The 15,790-nt window shown below is 47.0% G+C and overlaps 1 long non-coding RNA gene across 7 annotated transcripts in view; it reads right to left on the bottom strand.

The window, feature by feature from the left end:
- Positions 1-13,094: 13,094 nt before the first annotated feature.
- LOC123123197 (uncharacterized) overlaps positions 13,095-15,790 on the bottom strand; it is a 5,144-nt gene continuing 2,448 nt past the window's right edge. For 3 of the 7 annotated variants that reach the window (XR_006460545.1, XR_006460546.1, XR_006460544.1), the window contains 5 exons: positions 15,136-15,571; positions 14,606-14,827; positions 14,329-14,472; positions 13,496-13,567; positions 13,095-13,390 (listed from right to left, as the gene is read on the bottom strand). This is a non-coding gene — a long non-coding RNA (uncharacterized lncRNA). Of the gene's footprint in view, positions 13,391-13,495; positions 13,607-14,328; positions 14,473-14,605; positions 14,828-15,135; positions 15,572-15,790 lie in introns of all 7 variants that reach the window. The other 4 variants (XR_006460543.1, XR_006460549.1, XR_006460547.1 and 1 more) reach the window with 4 other exon arrangements.

Consider the following 15,790-nt stretch of genomic DNA (forward strand, 5'->3'; position numbering starts at 1 on the left):
CTTAGTCACATTGAGCTCATTATGATGATGCATTACCGAGTGGGCCCAGAGATACCTCTACGTCACACGGAGTGACAAATCCCAGTCTCGATCCGTGCCAACCCAACAGACACTTTCGGAGATACCCGTAGTGCACCTTTATAGTCACCCAGTTACGTTGTGACGTTTGGCACACCCAAAGCACTCCTACGGTGTCTGGGAGTTGCACGATCTCATGGTCTAAGGAAAAGATACTTGACATTGGAAAAGCTCTAGCAAACGAAACTACACGATCTTTTATGCTATGCTTAGGATTGGGTCTTGTCCATCACATCATTCTCCTAATGATGTGATCCCGTTCTCAATGACATCCAATGCCCATAGTCAGGAAACCATGACTATCAGTTGATCAACGAGCTAGTCAACTAGAGGCTTACTAGGGACACGTTGTGGTCTATGTATTCACACATGTATTACGATTTTCGGATAACACAATTATAGCATGAACAATAGACAATTATCATGAACAAAGAAATATAATAATAACCATTTATTATTGCCTCTAGGGCATATTTCCAACAGTCTCCCACTTGCACTAGAGTCAATAATCTAGTTACATTGTGATGAATCGAACACCCATTGCGTCCTGGTGTTGATCATGTTTTGCTCTAGGGAGAGGTTTAGTCAACGGATCTGCTACATTTAGGTCCGTATGTACTTTACAAATATCTATGTCTCCATTTTGAACACTTTCACGAATGGAGTTGAAGCGACGCTTGATATGCCTGGTCTTCCTGTGAAATCTGGGCTCCTTCGCAAGGGCAATAGCTCCAGTGTTGTCACAGAAGAGAGTCATCGGGCCCGACGCATTGGGAATCACCCCTAGGTCGATAAAGAACTCCTTCATCCAGACTGCTTCCTGTGCTGCCTCCGAGGCCGCCATGTACTCCGCTTCACATGTAGATCCCGCCACGACGCTTTGCTTGCAACTGCACCAGCTTACTGCTCCTCCATTCAAAATATACACGTATCCGGTTTGTGACTTCGAGTCATCCAGATCTGTGTCGAAGCTAGCGTCGACGTAACCCTTTACGACGAGCTCTTCGTCACCTCCATAAATGAGAAACATATCCTTAGTCCTCTTCAGGTACTTCAGGATATTCTTGACCGCTGTCCAGTGTTCCATGCCGGGATTACTTTAGTACCTTCCTACCAAACTTACGGCAAGGTTTACATCAGGTCTGGTACACAGCATGGCATACATAATAGACCCTATGGCCGAGGCATAGGGGATGACACTCATCTTTTCTATATCTTCTGCCGTGGTCGGGCATTGAGCCGTGCTCAACTGCACACCTTGCAATACAGGCAAGAACCCCTTCTTGGACTGATCCATATTGAACTTCTTCAATATCTTGTCAAGGTATGTACTTTGTGAAAGACCGATGAGGCGTCTTGCTCTATCTCTATAGATCTTGATGCCTAATATATAAGCAGCTTCTCCAAGGTCCTTCATTGAAAAACACTTATTCAAATAGGGCTTAATACTTTCCAAGAATTCTATATCATTTCCCATCAATAGTATGTCATCCACATATAATATGAGAAATGCTACAGAGCTCCCACTCACTTTCTTGTAAACACAGGCTTCTCCATAAGTCTGTGTAAACCCAAACGCTTTGATCATCTCATCAAAGCGAATGTTCCAACTCCGAGATGCTTGCACCAGCCCATAGATTGAGCGCTGGAGCTTGCATACTTTGTTAGCATTCTTAGGATCGACAAAACCTTCTGGCTGCATCATATACAACTCTTCCTTAAGGAAGCCATTAAGGAATGCCGTTTTGACGTCCATCTGCCATATCTCATAATCATAGTATGCGGCAATTGCTAACATGATTCGGACGGACTTCAGCTTCGCTACGGGTGAGAAAGTCTCATCGTAGTCAACCCCTTGAACTTGTCGATAACCCTTAGCGACAAGTCGAGCCTTATAGATGGTCACATTACCATCCGCGTCTGTCTTCTTCTTAAAGATCCATTTGTTTTCTATGGCTCGCCGATCATCCGGCAAGTCAGTCAAAGTCCATACTTCGTTTTCATACATGGATCCTATCTCGGATTTCATGGCTTCTAGCCATTTGTCGGAATCCGGGCCCGCCATCGCTTCTTCATAGTTCGAAGGTTCACCGTTGTCTAACAACATGATTTCCAGGACAGGGTTGCCGTACCACTCTGGTGCGGAACGTGTCCTTGTGGACCTACGAAGTTCAGTAGTAACTTGATCCGAAGCATCATGATCATCATCATTAACTTCCTCCCCAGTCGGTGCAGGCACCACAGGAACATTTTCCCGCGCTGCGCTACTTTCCGGTTCGGAAGGGGTGACTATCACCTCATCAAGTTCCACTTTCCTCCCACTCAATTCTTTCGAGAGAAACTCCTTCTCCAGAAAGGACCCGTTCTTGGCAACGAAGATCTTGCCTTCGGATCTGAGGTAGAAGGTATACCCAATGGTTTCCTTAGGGTATCCTATGAAGACGCATTTTTCCGACTTGGGATCGAGCTTTTCAGGTTGAAGTTTCTTGACATAAGCATCGCATCCCCAAACTTTTAGAAACGACAGCTTAGGTTTCTTCCCAAACCATAATTCATACGGTGTCGTCTCAACGGATTTCGACGGAGCCCTATTTAAAGTGAATGCGGCAGTCTCTAAAGCATAGCCCCAAAATGAGAGCGGTAAATCGGTAAGAGACATCGTAGATCGCACCATATCCAATAGAGTGCGATTACGACGTTCGGACACACCGTTTCTCTGAGGTGTTCCAGGCGGCGTGAGTTGTGAAACTATTCCACATTTCCTTAAGTGTGTACCAAACTCGTGACTTAAATATTCTCCACCACGATCTGATCGTAAGAATTTTATTTTCCTGTCACGTTGATTCTCAACCTCACTCTGAAATTCCTTGAACTTTTCAAAGGTTTCAGACTTGTGTTTCATTAGGTAGACATACCCATATATCTACTTAAGTCATCGGTGAGAGTGAGAACATAACGATATCCTCCGCGACACTCAACACTCATTGGACCGCACACATCGGGATGTATGATTTCCAATAAGTTGGTTGCTCGCTCCATTGTTCCGGAGAACGGAGTCTTGGTCATCTTACCCATGAGGCATGGTTCGCACGTGTCAAATGATCCGTAATCAAGAGACTCCAAAAGTCCATCTGCATGGAGTTTCTTCATGCGCTTGACACCAATGTGACCAAGGCGGCAGTGCCACAAGTATGTGGGACTATCGTTATCAACTTTACATCTTTTGATATTCACACTATGAATATGTGTAACATAACGTTCGAGATTCATCAAGAATAAACCATTAACCAGCGGGGCATGACCATAAAACATATCTCTCATATAAATAGAACAACCATTATTCTCGGATTTAAATGAGTAGCCATCTCGAATTAAACGAGATCCAGATACAATGTTCATGCTCAAAGCTGGCACTAAATAACAATTATTGAGGTTTAAAACTAATCCCGTAGGTAGATGCAGAGGTAGCGTGCCGACGGCGATCACATCGACCTTGGAACCATTCCCGACGCGCATCGTCACCTCGTCCTTCGCCAGTCTCCGTTTATTCCGTAGTTCCTGTTTTGAGTTACAAATATGAGCAACCGCACCGGTATCAAATACCCAGGAGCTACTACGAGTACTGGTAAGGTACACATCAATTACATGTATATCACATATACCTTTGGCGTTGCCGGCCTTCTTGTTCGCTAAGTATTTGGGGCAGTTCCGCTTCCAGTGACCACTTCCCTTGCAATAAAAGCACTCAGTTTCAGGCTTGGGTCCATTCTTTGACTTCTTCCCAGTAACTGGCTTACCGGGCGCGGCAACTCCCTTGCCGTCCTTCTTGAAGTTCTTCTTACCCTTGCCCTTCTTGAACTTAGTGGTTTTATTCACCATCAACACTTGATGTTCTTTTCTGATCTCCACCTCTACTGATTTCAGCATTGAATATACCTCAGGAATGGTCTTTTCCATCCCCTGCATATTGAAGTTCATCACAAAGCTCTTGTAGCTTGGTGGAAGCGACTGAAGGATTCTGTCAATGACCGCATCATCCGGGAGATTAAGTCCCAGCTGAGACAAGCGGTTGTGCAACCCAGACATTCTAAGTATGTGCTCACTAACAGAACTATTCTCCTCCATTTTACAGCTGAAGAACTTGTCGGAGACTTCATATCTCTCGACCCGGGCATGAGCTTGGAAAACCATTTTCAGCTCCTCGAACATCTCATCTGCTCCATGTTTCTCAAAACGCTTTTGGAGACCCGGTTCTAAGCTGTAAAGCATGCCGCACTGAACGAGGGAGTAATCATCAGCACGCTGCTGCCAAGCGTTCACAACGTCTTGGTTCTCTGGGATTGGTGCTTCACCTAGCGGTGCTTCTAGGACATAATCTTTCTTCGCTGCTATGAGGATGATCCTCAGGTTCCGGACCCAGTCCGTATAGTTGCTGCCATCATCTTTCAGCTTGGTTTTCTCTAGGAACGCGTCGAAATTGAGGGCAACATGGGCCATTTGATCTACAAGACATAGTGTAAAGATTTTAGAGTAAGTTCATGATAATTAAGTTCATCTAATCAAATTATACAATGAACTCCCACTCAGATAGACATCCCTCTAGTCATCTAAGTGAAACATGATCCGAGTCAACTAGGCCGTGTCCGATCATCACGTGAGACGGACTAGTCAAGATCGGTGAACATCTTCATGTTGATCGTATCTTCTATACGACTCATGCTCGACCTTTCGGTCTTCCGTGTTCCGAGGCCATGTCTGTACATGCTAGGCTCGTCAAGTCAACCTAAGTGTATTGCGTGTGTTCCGAGGCCATGTCTGTACATGCTAGGCTCGTCAACACCCGTTGTATGCGAACGTTAGAATCTATCACACCCGATCATCACGTGGTGCTTCGAAACAACGAACCTTCGCAACTGTGCACAGTTAGGGGGAACACTTTCTTGAAATTATCATAAGGGATCATCTTACTTACTACCGTCGTTCTAAGCAAATAAGATGCAAAAACATGATAAACATCACATGCAATCAAATAGTGACATGATATGGCCAATACCATTTTGCTCCTTTGATCTCCATCTTCGGGGCACCATGATCATCTTCGTCACCGGCATGACACCATGATCTCCATCATCATGATCTCCATCATTGTGTCTTCATGAAGTTGTCACGCCAACGATTACTTCTACTTCTATGGCTAACACGTTTAGCAATAAAGTAAAGTAATTTACATGGCGTTATTCAATGACACGCAGGTCATACAAAATAATAAAGACAACTCCTATGGCTCCTGCCGGTTGTCATACTCATCGACATGCAAGTCATGATTCCTATTACAAGAATATGATCAATCTCATACATCACATATATCATTCATCACATCTTCTGGCCATATCACATCACATAGCACATGCTGCAAAAACAAGTTAGACGTCCTCTAATTGTTGTTGCAAGTTTTTACGTGGGTCGTAGGTTTCTAGCAAGAACGTTTCTTACCTACATATGACCACCACGTGATTTGCCAATTTCTATTTACCCTTCATAAGGACCCTTTTCATCGAATCCGTTCCGACTAAAGTAGGAGAGACAGACACCCGCTAGCCACCTTATGCAACTAGTGCATGTCAGTCGGTGGAACCTGTCTCACGTAAGCGTACGTGTAAGGTCGGTCCGGGCCGCTTCATCCCACAATACCGCCGAAACAAGATAAGACTAGTAGCGGCAAGAAGAATTGGCAACATCAACGCCCACAACTACTTTGTGTTCTACTCGTGCATAGTAACTACGCATAGGCCTGGCTCACGATGCCACTGTTGGGAATCGTAGCATAATTTTAAAATTTTCCTACGCTCACCAAGATCCATCTATGGAGTATACTAGCAACGAGGGGAAAGGAGTGCATCTACATACCCTTGTAGATCGCGAGCGGAAGCGTTCCAATGAACATGGATGACGGAGTCGTACTCGCCGTGATTCAAATCACCGATGACCAAGTGCCGAACGGACGGCACCTCCGCGTTCAACACACGTACGGTGCAGCGACGTCTCCTCCTTCTTGATCCAGCAAGGGGAAGGAGAGGTTGATGGAGATCCAGCAGCACGACGGCGTGGTGGTGGATGTAGCGGGATCTCGGCAGGGCTTCGCCGAGCGTCTGCGAGAGGGAGAGGTGTAGCAGGGGAGGAGGGAGGCGCCCAAGGCTGTTATATTGCTGCCCTCCCTCCCTCCCCCCTTTATATAGGCCCCCTGGGAGGGGGGGGGGGTGCCGGCCAGAACTCATCTGGATGGGGGGGCGGCGGCCAGGGGGGTAACTTACCCCCCAAGTCAAGTGGGGCGCCCCCCCACCCTTGGGTTTCCAACCCTAGGCGCAGGGGGAAGGCCCATGGGGGGTGCCCCAGCCCACTAGGGGCTGGTTCCCTTCCCACTTCAGCCCACGGGGCCCTCCGGGACAGGTGGCCCCACCCGGTGGACCCCCGGGACCCTTCCGGTGGTCCCGGTACAATACCGATAACCCCCGAAACTTTCCCGGTGGCCGAAACTGGACTTCCTATATATAATTCTTCACCTCCGGACCATTCCGGAACTCCTCGTGACGTCCGGGATCTCATCCGGGACTCCGAACAACTTTCGGGTTCCCGCATACTCATATCTCTACAACCCTAGCGTCACCGAACCTTAAGTGTGTAGACCCTACGGGTTCGGGAGACATGCAGACATGACCGAGACGCCTCTCCGGTCAATAACCAACAGCGGGATCTGGATACCCATGTTGATCCCACATGCTCCACGATGATCTCATCGGATGAACCACGGTGTCGAGGATTCAATCAATCCGTATCCAATTCCCTTTGTCAATCGGTATGTTACTTGCCCGAGATTCGATCGTCGATATCCCAATACCTTGTTCAATCTCGTTACCGGCAAGTCTCTTTACTCGTACCGCAATGCATGATCCCATGACTAACGCCTTAGTCACATTGAGCTCATTATGATGATGCATTACCGAGTGGGCCCAGAGATACCTCTACGTCACACGGAGTGACAAATCCCAGTCTCGATCCGTGCCAACCCAACAGACACTTTCGGAGATACCCGTAGTGCACCTTTATAGTCACCCAGTTACGTTGTGACGTTTGGCACACCCAAAGCACTCCTACGGTGTCCGGGAGTTGCACGATCTCATGGTCTAAGGAAAAGATACTTGACATTGGAAAAGCTCTAGCAAACGAAACTACACGATCTTTTATGCTATGCTTAGGATTGGGTCTTGTCCATCACATCATTCTCCTAATGATGTGATCCCGTTCTCAATGACATCCAATGCCCATAGTCAGGAAACCATGACTATCAGTTGATCAACGAGCTAGTCAACTAGAGGCTTACTAGGGACACGTTGTGGTCTATGTATTCACACATGTATTACGATTTCCGGATAACACAATTATAGCATGAACAATAGACAATTATCATGAACAAAGAAATATAATAATAACCATTTATTATTGCCTCTAGGGCATATTTCCAACATATATGAACAAAAAAAAGACAATTTTTGAAGAGCTTGTGGCCATTTTGAATGATAAAAATAAATTGGCACTTAAAAATTTGGTTATTTTGCATGATAAAAAGAGATAGAGGGCTTGTGGCCATTATACAAATGCAAAATGACCCTTTTTTGATAGTTTGTGGCCATTTTACATGATTAAAATAAATTTAGCCCTTATAAATTTGGTCATTTTACATTTGTGTAGAACAAAAAAAGATGCAAAAAACAGAGCAAACGATGCAAAAATACAGAGCCAGCACGTTCAAAAAAAAGAGCAAATGATGCAAAAAAAGACGCAATTCGACGGCCCAGAGCTTGGTTTCCTTTTGGGCCCAATAACAACGTTTTTTTCACGGTGTCAGTGGTGGGCGAGCAGCCGAGCACAAGCAATAGGATCGCCTCTCGCGGATCGCCCCACGATCCAACGATGCGGAGCCGTCCTTGTGATCCAACGGCGCGGAGCCTGCACACAGCCAGCCCACCTAGTTCCTTCTAGAAGGCCAGATCAGAGGGCCATGGCTTGACGCGAGGGTATGATCGGACGGCTGACGTTGGGAGCTAGGGTTAGGCGAAACCCCGCGGGGTTTAGAGGGGTTTTGAGCTGGTCAACGGGGTTTCGAAGGCTTTGACTGAGCATAACTAATTTTAAAAAAATTGAAAAAATATGGAACCTTCGCCGTTCGTCGTTTTATAAGACAAACTAACGAGGAAAAATACTAAACTTGGTCTATGGTCATTTTCATGAAAAACCATAGCTGGCACGATCGAGGTCAAATGAGCACCATTAATTTTAAAAAAACCAAAAATATATATAACCTGCGCACAATGTTGTCTTATGTGACATGTTACCAACCAAAAATCATAAACTTGCTCTATGGTTATTTTAATGAGAAAAGCTTCACACATATGAGCTATCATGTACATGATTTCATAGAGTTCAAGGAGAGGAGGTGGTGTTACCTTCAGTTTTTGAAAAATTAAGAAAAAATCAAAAAAATCAGAAATTAGCGAGACTTCGAATCTACACTATGGAAATTGAATATGTGTTAATAAAAAATATTTGGCTCATTTAGAGTAGGTTCAAATAAAACTTGATTACAAATGGGCTGTTTACCCTAGCCTGGGAGCTCATTTGGAGCACATTTTCTCAAATTCAAATTTATTTGACCTCCTTTAAATCACTTCAAATTTGCGCCCCAAATGCGTCGGCGCGGACGTCGAACGGACGCCACCCACGCCTTCACGCTGTCCGCCGCGTCCCCACCTGGCGGCCGCCCACTCCCGGTCAGCTTAATTTATGACCACGGGCCCACGCGTCAGCGACGGCGGTCGCCCTTTTTTAAGCCGACCGTGCGGCGGGGCCATCCTCATCCAACTCGTCGTCCTCATCTAGGCACGCTCGCTCCCCCGTCGCCGGCAAACCCTAGCAAAAACCCTAGACAACCCTAGCCAAATGGGGCTCTTCTCCGGCGCCGGCAGCAGCAAGTCCAAGGGCAAGGCCCCCGCCGTCCCTTTCCCCTCTGAGTTCGTATCGCCTCCGCCGGCGCTGGCTAGCCGGCAGAGGGTGCGAGTGAGTGTGCCAAGGCACCAGGCAGAGTGGCACTGGCAGCACCGCGTCCCTCTGCCGTACCCCGACGTCACCCTGCCGCACGACTGACATCTGGATCCAGAGAGGATCCCAGTGTCGGCGGCGCCGCGGTCGACTAGGGCGCACGTGGAGGAGGTGCGGCGCCGGCGGGCAATGCTGAGGCCAAAGCAGCGCCGCGACGCCACCTACACCACCGACTCGCCTAACTGGGCGAGGTGGTTCGCCTTCGAGCATGAGGAGGCGAGGCGACGCGGCGTGCGGGAGGTCGACCGCAGCGTGCCGCCGCCCCTGCTCGTCGTCTGGGAGGGAGACCAGGCGATGGAGGCCACCTACCAGGCAGCCCTTGAGGCAGTCTACCGCGAGAGCGAGGAGGACGAGCGGCGCAGGGTGGAGGCGGTGGAGGAAGAGGAGGCTCGCTACGAGGCGGCCATGGTGCAGGCCCTCGCCCTCTCCGCGGTCGGCGATTGCATCGTGCCGCCGGTGGCCCCGCCGTCCCCTCCCCGACGGCTCGTCAAGGCCGACCCGGAGCCGCAGCCGGAGCCCGAGCCGGAGCCGGAGCCCATCGCGTGCTTCTCCTGGACGGGAGTGGTGCGCGAGTGGGTGTCCGCGCCACCGGTTTGGATGGGGGCGACCCCGGAGCAGGAGGCGGTGTACCTCGAGATGTGGCGCGAGCGACGGCTCTCCGAGGAGCGCCCTCGTGGCGAGTACGAGGAGATGCTCGAGCGCGATCTCGAGGAGGAGGCGCGCGAGGTTGAGGAGGAGGCGCGCCAAGCCGCGGCTGCACAGGCGGCCGCACAGCCCCCCGTGTCGGCACTGCCCCCGCCGGAACAGCTGCCCGCGGCCCACATCGCCGCCGCCTGGAACACGGCGTTCCCCTGGGCCGGCCATGCGCCGACGCTCATCGACCTCACCCACCCCGAGGACGACGACGAGACGACGCCTAGGGCGTGCTGGGCAGCGCGCCGCCTCGTAGTTAGGTTGTTTTTAATTTCTTTTAATGCTAATGTGGACGCGTGGACTCTCGCCGGCTTTCCTAAGGCCGGCTTTAATGTTTAATTAAGTTGTTTTTATTTCAAATATGCATGCACAATTTTTTTTGTCGGCCCCGTTAAAATGGGTCGGGCCAGCGTTGGGCGCACGAGCCGACCCAAATGCGTTGGCCGCAGCGAGGGGATTTGGGGGAAATGGTAGGGGCGATGGAGGTGGTTGCCCTCTTTATAAGATGTGCTACCCCACGACCGCGGTCTTGCATGCACCCACGTATACGCGGCCCCACTCGTCAGCTAACAGTCAAAGCCTTTGACCCGACGACAACGTCCGTTGTGCCCAGTTATGAGGGTTTCTGGCAAGGGAGTGGGGAAAAGTGAGCAAAAGTTAAGAGCGCGGGGATGAATGAGTAGAGCTAAGGAACCAGGGGCACAGAAATAAAAATCCCAATAAAATAAATAAGAATAAATTGCAGTAAGGTATTTTTGTATTTTTGTTTAATAGATCTAAAAATAAAAGCAAATGAAAAGTAGATCGCAAAGGCAAATAATATGAGAAAGAGACCCGGGGGCTGTAGGTTTCACTAGTGGCTTCTCTCGAGAAAAATAGCAAACGGTGGGTTAACAAATTACTATTGGGTAATTGATAGAACTTCAAATAATCATGACGATATCCAGGCAATGATCATTAAATAGGCATCACGTCCAAGATTAGTAGACCGACTCCTGCCTGCATCTACTACTATTACTCCACACATCGACCGCTATCCAGTATGCATCTAGTGTACTAAGTTCATGGGGAAACGGAGTAATGCAATAAGAACAATGGCATGATGTAGACAAGATCTATCTATGTGGAGACCCCATCGTTTTATCCTTAGTAGCATCGAAACATACGTGTCGGTTCCCCTTTTGTCAGTGGGATCAAGCACCGTAAGATTGAACCCACTACAAAGCACCTCTTCCCATTACAAGATAAATAGATCAAGTTGGCCAAACAAAACCCATATACCGGAGAAGAAATACGAGGCTATAAGCAATCATGCATATAAGAGATCAAAGAAACTCAAATAACTTCCATGGATATAAAAAGATAGATCTGATCATAAACTCAAAGTTCATCCGATCCCAACAAACACACCGCAAAAAGAGTTACATCATATGGATCTCGAAGAGACCATTGTATTGAGAATCAAACGAGAGAGAGGAAGCCATCTAGCTACTAACTACGGACCCGAAGGTCTACAAAGAACTACTCACGCATCATCGGAGAGGCACCAATGGAAATGGTGAACCCCTCCGTGATGATGTCTAGATTGGATCTGGTGGTACTGGACTCTGCGGCGGCCGGAATTGATTTTCGTTGACTCCCCTACGGTTTCTGGAATATTGGGGTATTTATAGAGCAAAGAGGCAGTCCGTGGGGCACCCAAGGTGGGCACCAGAGGTGGGCACAACCCACCAGGGCGCGCCTGGTGAGGGAGTCCTGGACTAAGGGGTCCTCGGGCGTCCGGCCTGTTACTCATTGGGCCGGACTTATGGGCTTTGAAGACCGAAGACTACACCCTTGTCCGAATTGGACTCTACTTGGCGTGGAAGGCAAGCTAGGCGATCGATTATGAAGATTCCCTCCTTAATGTAACTGACTCCATGTAACCCTAGATCTCTCCGATGTCTATATAAACCGGAGAGTATAGTCCGGATAGGACAGATTCATTACCATATACTCATAGGCTAGACTTCTAGGGTTTATCCATTACGATCTCGTGGTAGATCAACTCTTGTAACACTCATATTCATCAAGATCAATCAAGCAGGAAGTAGGGTATTACCTCCATAGAGAGGGCCCGAACCTGGGTAAACATTGTGTCCCCCGTCTCCTGTTACCATCGATCCTAGACGCACAGTTCGGGACCCCCTACCCGAGATCCGCCGGTTTTGACACCGACACTGGTGCTTTCATTGAGAGTTCCACTGTGCCGTCGACGAAAGGATTCGATGGCCCCTTCGATCGTCATTGTTGACGCCGTCCGGGGAGAGACCTTCCTCCCCGGACAAATCTTGGTGTTCGGCGGCTTTGTACTGCGGGCCAACTCGCTTGGCCATCTGGAGCAGATCGATAGCTACGCCCCTGGCCACCAGGTCAGATTTGGGATCCTAAACTACGTCGCGGATATCCGTGGAGACTTGATCTTCAATGGATTCGAAACCGCGGCGGTTGCTTCCCCGTGCTCCGACGAATATGACTTACATCAGTTATCGGACTACGTCCAGGAGATGGATCCTGTTGCTGCAACGGCTCCAGAACCGGAGAAGGCCATGCCCTCCGAGGACACAAAGCCTACGGCGTTGGAGCCGCACACGGATTCGACATCCTGCGATGCTTGCGTCAATGGAACTCCGGACTCGTATCCGGCCATACGTTCCGGACTGGATGCGCTTGCGGACACCGAGCTGGATCGGTTATCGATTTTCAAATTTGGCGCCGCAGACATCTTCCAGCATTCGCCTTGGGGTGACGTACTAAACTCTTTGAAGAAATTGTCCTTGGAAGAAGACTCACGACCGAACTACGTTCGGTTCGAGCTAGAGGCGGATGACGAGGAATTTTGCTTCCCACCCGCTACCCACTTTATAGCCACCGTCGATGTCTTAACCGACGTATTTGACTATGGCTCCGAAGACATCGACGGTATGGACGACTATCTATATTATACAAGGTCAAGGCTGATTCGAGTTAGGCTGTTACCTAGTAGTATGACAATTATCACCACTTGCAAACTCTACAAGCGAGTGATAGTGTTACTTGCAGGAGCCCAAGTGTGAGACCTTTTCAGGTAACTCCATGTATATGTGTGCAGTAATTTGCACAAGAACGTAACATCACTATATGCACTATGATTTCAGAGTGAAACATATGATTATTTGCTATTGGACCAACCAAATGTGGTTTCAACTCCACATGAGAAATACCATGTAGGAACTGAAACATACATCCAAGCATACAAAACCAAGAAGTCAAGCAAGAATTTGATAGGGCATCTAAGCCACGATAACATTCAGTCACGTTTGTATGCAGTGTTGGTAGAGCGAAATGTGTCAATGCCACGATAACATCCACATGTCCACCGTCATGCCTCCGCGGCTCCTCCTGTCAACCACGCGCCTCTACCAGCGGTTGTGCCAGCAAGAATACCCTGTGGGGACATTAGAAATCTGTGGGGTCAATCTTCTCAAGTTACAAGGACTAATGCGTAAAATTTAGAAAAACAAAGGGGTGCTATAAAAAAGCTATGGGTTACCTGACCCCACGGCTTACATGTAGGTTCTGCACTGGCCTCTGCCATGGCGTGTCCCCACCTTCCTCGTCGCGCCTTCTCAAGTATTCCCAAGAAGATAACAACAATAACGGACTGTTTCAGTATTATAAACTTAATATTAATATTATTCGACAGACGTTCAAACTTGCACACAAATCATGTAATGCAAAACTACTAATGCCAGCTTAATAAAATGGCTCCGCTGCATCATACATGGCAAATTAAAGATCATGCTTGGTCACTTGAGATGGCACAATGGAATAGGAAGATTTTACAAAATGAAAAGGCAATCTCTTCAATTCTTAAATTAGCAGCATTTCAATATTTGCAGCTGTTGAAAACTTGGTTGTTATTGTCCTACAGTCAATATACAACTTCATATTAAAGATTACTTACTTGGTGAGCGATTAGCTAGATTACCTACTGGTGAGCGGTTAGCTAAATTAGTGACGGCGGTTTTTAACACTCCCAAGTTCAATTTAGTGTGAACGATGATAGATTGGTGAAATTTTATCATCCTGATATAAAATGCAGGTTCGGACACTTTGTAGCATAGTTACCAAGGTGAGTTGTGTCACAGGACATTCTTTTTGAAGTGTCTAATTATATATGAACTTAATCATGGTTGAAGAACATTGCCATGCCTCCCAAAAGTTTAGAAGTTATTAGGAATGTAGTGCAATTACTAATTAGCCATGCCGTGTTCTAGCATATAAGGAAATTGTTTTTGTCCAGTATGTAGTACTGGAACAAGTAGTGTTTGGAAGCATATACATCAAATAAAAATAGTTGAAGGCCCAACGATAATTTCATACCTGTGGCAGAGGCATCGCTTCAACAAACAGTACTACTAATGAACATTGCAATATTTGTTCATAGTACATAATCCTTGTACGTCAGAAACCAGAAACTTTGTGTCAGTGTGTTTCATGAGAAGAGGAAGCCAATCCGTCCTATTCCTAGCACAACAGCAAATCAAAGGGAAGCATGCTTTACATGGCAGACGTTCCAGGTAAGAGAAGAAAATCTAATATGATACTTATCTAACTGTATGAATACATTAGAAAATATCATTTCCAATTCAGAATTTACCATCCAGAAATCACAACCCTCCATTACTACTGCCAGCATCATGCCATTAACTAGTTCTGCAAGTCCAGTTGATCATAATCCTTCGTGGCAACAAGGAGGGCCAAACGTTTATGTTCTGGCAGTAGATATCACTACCATGACCATTGCCTCAATGACTAACTTCCAGGTTCAGTATTGCAGGTCCTCATATATGCCATCAAGATGATCAGAAGACATATAACCCTGCAAACAAAAGCAATTTTGTATTGTTGCATAGTACCTTTCAGGGATAAAGAGAACTATAATCAATTAAGTCGTCCCTTAGACAATATAACTTTCGTCACACAAGGGTGACATACAGCAGAAAAAAAAATCAGTTGGCTCATTTCAACAAGCATTTATCATAATCAAACCAGCAACATAGGATCACCAAATTTGAGATTCTTTTTTCAACCGCATAAAACAAACATCAATAACTGAATTTCATTTAAGTATTGCACATTGCAGGATAAAAAGAAAAAGGAAACGGGTATTACACATTATAAACTCACCTTCTTTGTATCTGTTGGCGGGTTGCTTGACCAAATTTAGTAATATGCATGCCAACATGTCAAAAACGTTGAGCACCAATAAAGCAAAGAAAACCATAGGTAGAAGATAAATCAATATACTTCATTCATATGCACTAAATGCATTGTAAAAAGGTACAAGTACTGAAATGGAATCAAAAAAACAGAAATAAGATTTGCATAATGGAGTGAGATATGATTACGTTAGTGATGTTTAAGAAAGCGACCAGAGCTTGTAGAGTTAGTCGTTGAGTTTTGCTTCTCTACCACAGCAGCTCCGTCACGCGCGAGGTTCTTGCTCTGGTACTGCTGCCCATGCACTCTGCAACTTAGCCTTCGACAATCTCCATCGTCCTTGAAGTCCCGGTGCTCTTACTTCCTGATCCAACAAAACTGAAGGATCCCTGACCCGACAAATCTGAAGGATTAAAATAAAATAAAGAGTTCAGCTGTGAACAGCGGTAAGGGCTCCATCGCACACAACGCTGGGCGTTACTGATTTAGCAACCGATGACGGAAGGAGAATACTCTTCGGAGCTCTATACCCTGTGCTTGACATGTCATTTCTGAAATCTTAAGAGTTCAGTTGTGAACAGCGGTAAGGACACAACTTAGCCTTCGACTATACTAATGTGGT

This window comes from Triticum aestivum, chromosome 5D, assembly GCF_018294505.1.
Source record: "Triticum aestivum cultivar Chinese Spring chromosome 5D, IWGSC CS RefSeq v2.1, whole genome shotgun sequence".
Classification (NCBI taxonomy): Eukaryota; Viridiplantae; Streptophyta; class Magnoliopsida; order Poales; family Poaceae; genus Triticum; species Triticum aestivum.